The sequence below is a fragment of the Argiope bruennichi genome, chromosome 8 (genome assembly GCF_947563725.1).
Source record: "Argiope bruennichi chromosome 8, qqArgBrue1.1, whole genome shotgun sequence".
NCBI classification, from domain to species: Eukaryota; Metazoa; Arthropoda; class Arachnida; order Araneae; family Araneidae; genus Argiope; species Argiope bruennichi.
The window spans coordinates 3113081-3119080 of NC_079158.1; the positions used below are offsets into that span (position 1 = coordinate 3113081).

General features: G+C 29.8%; 1 long non-coding RNA gene across 1 annotated transcript in view; it reads left to right on the plus strand.

Moving 5' to 3' along the window:
• LOC129981494 (uncharacterized) overlaps positions 1 to 5582 on the plus strand; it is a 90387-nt gene extending 84805 nt beyond the window's left edge. Inside the window, exon 3 of the long non-coding RNA XR_008785318.1 lies at positions 4810 to 5582. This is a non-coding gene — a long non-coding RNA (uncharacterized LOC129981494). The remainder of the gene's footprint in view (positions 1 to 4809) is intronic.
• The last annotated feature ends 418 nt before the right edge of the window (positions 5583 to 6000 follow it).

The window sequence follows — 6000 nt, forward strand, 5'->3', positions numbered from 1 at the left end:
CTTCTTTGTTTTTGGCTACTGCAGTTTTGTATCTTTGTGTAAATGTTTTAATTTTACACCATAGTTCTCCCAAAAACGGCCTTTTATCGAAAGAAAAAATATCTATTTTTGTAATCTTAATTGCTAACTTTAAAAGTTGTTTCCTTTTATTATTATTTTTTTTACAAAACCTTTTTACCTTGCCTATAACTACCAATAATTAAATGCCATGTTTCAAAATCTGATTTTAACCCTCCAGTTGCTTATCCCGTGATTCCAGAGGATTGACAGTCAGTCCATTTTCAATTGCGTCCCGTGCTTTTGGAAGTTTAGAGTGTTTATGTTACACGGTCTGTAATCTTAAAGATAAAGTATCAATTCCCTTTATTTAAAACTTAAATTATTTAAACTTATTTGCAATAGTAATAAATAGTAATTTTAAAAAATTACGCAGTCAGAGGGTTAAAAGTAATATGACTATTTCTGATTCAAAATCCAGCAGTGAAACACTATTTTCAGTCTTGTAATTATTGTAGGGCTATATGAAACTGAAATCTAAAATTATTTGAATTCAGTATCTTTTTTATTTCTTTTTGAGAATATGTTTGATGCTAGGACTAAGCAATATTTTTTGTAAAATCACTTTTCACTATTTGCAAAATCACTTTTCGTGAAAGCATATTTTTAAGTGTCTAGTGTTCTGTATTTTTGTAATTATGAATACGAGAAAATATTTTTAAAAAGATATTTTTGGGCAAAATTCGTTTTTATGTGTATTCCACCTGTCGCTTAAAACTGGAATGTTTAACATGGGATGACAAACTACGTTCGTCTTTTTTCTATTTGAAATGTATGTAAACTAGACTTAAATTTTCCTATGTATCAGAGTGATTAACAAATATAGTTATACTTGTGAGGCAAAAGATTAAACGTGAAATAATTTGTATTTAATTTGTTATAGATTAAGGCTTTTTGAACCTTTGCACTCTGATGGCTCTTCTCTGGCACAAATCAAACCGTTGCATCATTTTGACGTTTCATATATACAGAGGTTAAAAATGTTTCCGTACGCAGTTATGACTATTAATGAAAGTTTAATTTTTGACACTAAGTATTTTGTTATGAAAATGAAAATTTGAAAATTGGTTTAACACAATTTTATTTATCATTTATGAATTTTATAAAGGAAAAACTACGGAGAAAATTAAATACGTAAATTGAAAGAATCAGAAAATGCCACTAATAAGGAACAAAAAAAGTTTCCGTACGGTATTTGCATAGTACATTTAAGGTCTTTTTCGTGCTGACCAACTTGCATTTAATAATCGGTAGGCCTTCCTTTGAGCTTTATCATTCTCTCAAACGTTGTGACTTCACCTCCACAAGTTTTTTGTTGTTGTTGTGTCTGGAGAAATACTGTTCCAAATGGCTTTGAGTTCAACCTTGTTCTTTGTGTCATATTCTTTTAGTTCATGACTGATTTTTTCCCATAAATGTTCTATAGGCCTTAAATCTTGAGACTAGGGAGAGCTATGAAGCTGTTGTTTAATATTATGCGAGACATTACTGTTGACATATCTTAGAGGTGTGCTCAGGATCGTTGTCCTGCTGTAAAGTAAAGTTAGTTCCAAAGGACAATTTTCTGCAACGGTGAAAACATTTTGTTTTAAAATGTCAAGATATATGTATCTATCCATATTTATCACTAGAAAACAAATGTCTGACACCAGCAGCACTCATACACCCCCATACCATGTTCCCGCCATCACCATGCTTAACAGTTCCACATAAATTCCTAATTAACATATATTGCTTTGATTCCTCCGGACCATAACTCGACCATCTGACCTACGGATATGGAATTTTGATTCATTTTTAAAATTACAGGTTCCCAAAAATAAGAGGCTTACTTATATGCTTCTTTGTAAATTCGAGACACTTTTCTGTTGCAGGGACTTATAACAGGCTTCTTACTGGCCGCATGCCCATTACAATCCTTTTTTAATGACATTTCTCACCATTTGAGGTGCGACTTTGATATTGTAATCAATAATTAAATCAGTTGCATTAATCGGTGGGATTATATTGCCCCTTGCACATATTTCTATTATGCAAGCAATTTAACTACACAGGAGCTTCCAGATCGATCTCTATCTTTAAATGTTTACAGCTCACGGTATTTTTTTAATAATATACTGCAATGTAGATTTTGGTTTGTTAATGATTTCACTAATTTTTTCATAAATAATCCATCTTTTAATAACCGAATCACTAACTCTCGAATAGATTTCTGAACTTCCATTTTAAGACGATCTTCTACAAATTGGAATTAAACAACTGTTGCTATGTCGTATTCTTCACTCTGAGAAACCATCAAATTTCGAATATTTACTGCTAGCCAGTTATAGAATACGTCAGGAAGAATTATTATATTGCGTGCGGAAACTTTTTTTCCATGTTACTTCATCAGTTATCTTAAAACTTGCACACAGAAAAACTTGCTGCGTTTTGTAAAAATATAAATTTATTATGAAACTCCCTCTTAATATTTACCATATATAAGTAATTTACAAAGATAAAAAACAAGGTTTAGAAATAATGCTAATTTATTTTTATTTTTGTCTTCCGTACGGAAACTTTTACCTGCTATAGATATTTTTCACTTTTGATTGCTTGAATATTCAAGAGTAGTAAAATGATGTAGAATTAATTTTTCGTGGATATTCTATCAAAACAATTGTGTTTATTTTTCGCAAAGGTAAACATTAGATATATATTTATGCATGTAGTTACTTTTCCAAATGCAAAGGGTTAATTTGTCAAATTTCATTTAAGAATTATAATAAATTCGCACTTTTATTGTTACAGTGTGGTAAGGAATGCGATGCTGTATTCAAGTGTTATTACAGGTCAAATGTTTCCACAATCTTCAATAAAATTGGATTAAAAGTTGGAACGAACTGGGGAATGCATTTCTTGCATAGGTTTTATTACCTTCTGAGCTATGGCTAGTGCTTAAATTAAGTATTATGGCATAAATATTTAGAAGAAAAGTTTTTATTCTATTGAAGATACACATTTCATATCTATATCATTAATACATATCTATATCTTTAATATTCAATCTAACGTTAAGTAAAATAGAAAATATCACTCTTATTTTGAAGTGTTTTGAATAAATTTAGTTTGTAAAATGTGTAACAAAATTTTGAATTCTATTTTAATGGGCATTTTTTTTATCTATAATATCTGAATGTTGGAGATATTTCTTCGAATCTCAATCGCAGTTTAATAAAATAAATGCCGATGAATAAATTCATAAAATCTGCTTGGAAATCTTTTATTTTCTCTCCTTTATAGTTTTATCTCACAAATATTGATGAAAATACAATATAAAATTTTAAAAGTAATCAATTTTTCAAGATTTTTAAAAATAGATTGTGTTAAAAATTAAGCTGTATATTTTAAAAGATCGCATTGTATTCTCTATAAAAAATACAGTTCATGTTTGGAATGAAAGAATATTATTTATTAATTTCTATTTAAAGGTTCCTTCTTCTAGTTCGAATAGTGGTAGCTCGATAGTGTTCGAAGTTCAATTCATCTTTTGTATATTTTTTTTTTTATTAATTGTAGCAACTATAATGCACGCGAACAGGAAAGAAATGCATCTTATTTCTACAGTTGAGGAAATAAACATATTTAAATATATATAAAAGTATAATTAAATATGCTAAATGTTTCTTAAATTATTAAAATTGGAGAAAGAATTAAATAAAAATTCTAGCTAATTTTTTGAAAGCCTTGCGCTAAGGTTTTTGTACTATAATTGGCTTCTGTCGTTTTGGGGAAAATCATTTTAACTTCCGTAAATATTTATTTCATTTTTTAAAATTTTAAATATATTTTTTATTGTGTACTTATCACCGAAGAATAATTATGTGCTGTATGTGGTAACTCGAAACCGAAAGGACTCGGTGATTGTTTCTATTTAAAATAATTTTATTCACTATGAGCAAACAACTTGATCTGATAGAATTTTCACAAATCTACTTTATTCTATGAACTCGCTAGCTGTCGGTTTACCGTAATAATGCGATTAAAAATTGTGTATCCATTGCATTGCTATATGATGAATTATATTTAGGCTTATTGATTTGAAAGCATTTATCGTAGTTGTGAAAGGAATTAAACTTCACAGGAAAATAACTTTGCCATAGGATATCAATTATAATTAAAACAGAAGTTGTGTAAGTAATTAACATTGAATTTTTCTGGTAGTCCAAATGTAAGTACGACTCTCTAAATTTTTGAAGTCTGGTTCAAACTGATTATAAACTTTCTCCATTTAAATAAGTATCAGTCGGTGAACACGCTTATTTTCCCACAAAGGCAGATAAATCCGTTGTGCGGTTTCTGTCTCTATATTTATTAATGATATGAAAGTTTAGTTTGTTTATGGCTTGCTTCTTGTCGACAGCACCCGCTACTGAAATATCATTGTAGAATTCTCGTTCATGAGACGTATTCCTGTTTTATGAGGTAAATATTTAAGAAAGTAATTAACAAAAATCTAAACCATACTCGCATAGCACATAGATAGATCGCGAGCTGGTATTTGGCCAATCCTTATCGTGTTGTGACTTTCACTTCTTGTTAAGTGTTAATTTCAGACGTTGAAATTATTAACTTTGGTTAACACAGATGATTCGCATGTCAAAATAATCTAATGCGGTCTTTTAGTCCATTATTTGTCGTTTTAATATATTTTTGATACCTTTTATATGCATTGTTATTAATATTTTTCTTCCTTTATCCATACAATTGGAGTTACCATTCAGCGAGAGTGAAGAACATTCAGCTGGGCTGAAGAAACTTTTGCTGGTCATACCGGACAGGAGTGCAGGTCTGAAACTCCTCTCAATGAAGGACCTTTTACAAGTGACTGAATTGATAGTGTATTAATCAAGGACACCTGTTGACATTTGAAAGGACAATCTGCTGAATTTGTTACTGATCCATGAACAATGGACATTTTTTTTTCTCAGAAGACTTAAACACACTTTCTTCTCCACTTTCTTGGACTTTTTCCTTTGCTTGTTCTTCGGAATGAGACTATGTTGAAATATCTTTTGTGTTGGATTTCTTCATTCTTTAAATCATTAGGACTTATCACAGATATAGACATTGGACTTTCACAATATGCAAGAATATCTTTTTGTAAAAACATGCAAGAGCTTCCACATTATTTTGTAATTTAAATTTAACTATTATCTATTTTTAGTAAGTGACGAAAGAAAAAAAAAATATAACTTCATCTTTCTCCTACAAAAGAAAAGGGGATATAGACAGCCGCCAAAAGGCACCCATAAACCCGCATCGCTCGCATCCAGACGCCGTTTTATGAGCTGGCATGCGACTGCTGTGTGGTCAGTAGGTCTGTGTTGTGTTCTTTTATTTGCGCTAAAGCTCCTTCAATTATGGAAATCTGGTATTATTCTAAATTTGTAGTTGTAGTTTCTACTTCCTGTTTCAAGCGAATTATCTTCTTCCCATTTAAAGAAATTAGTTTGTTGACTTTTAAGACAAATTTGCCATCTTATATAGGGAGTATATATATAATATATATAGGTTTTATCTTAAGTTTAGAAAAATTTAAATAATTATCAAAATCAAGCCTTATATTCTTATTTTAAATTGTCATTTAAATGAGATTGGAGTAGAGGGATTTTATTTAAACATAATAATTGAATTTAAACAGTATAAATTCTAATTATTATCCCTGAAGAACAGAAGTGAAATGCGATTAATATTTTCACTTCGCTATTTGAGCATTGTTGTATTTAATATTTATACCAGGTACTTTCGGATAGTTTTTTTATTTCACAAAATTCCTAGTTTGAACGAAAATGGAAATATGATATGTACAGTTTTTGATTCGCTATCAACAAACTTATTTCATATCATCGATATCATAACTGTATTCTAAAAACTATCGTCAGTAAAGGTAGCTTAGACAGG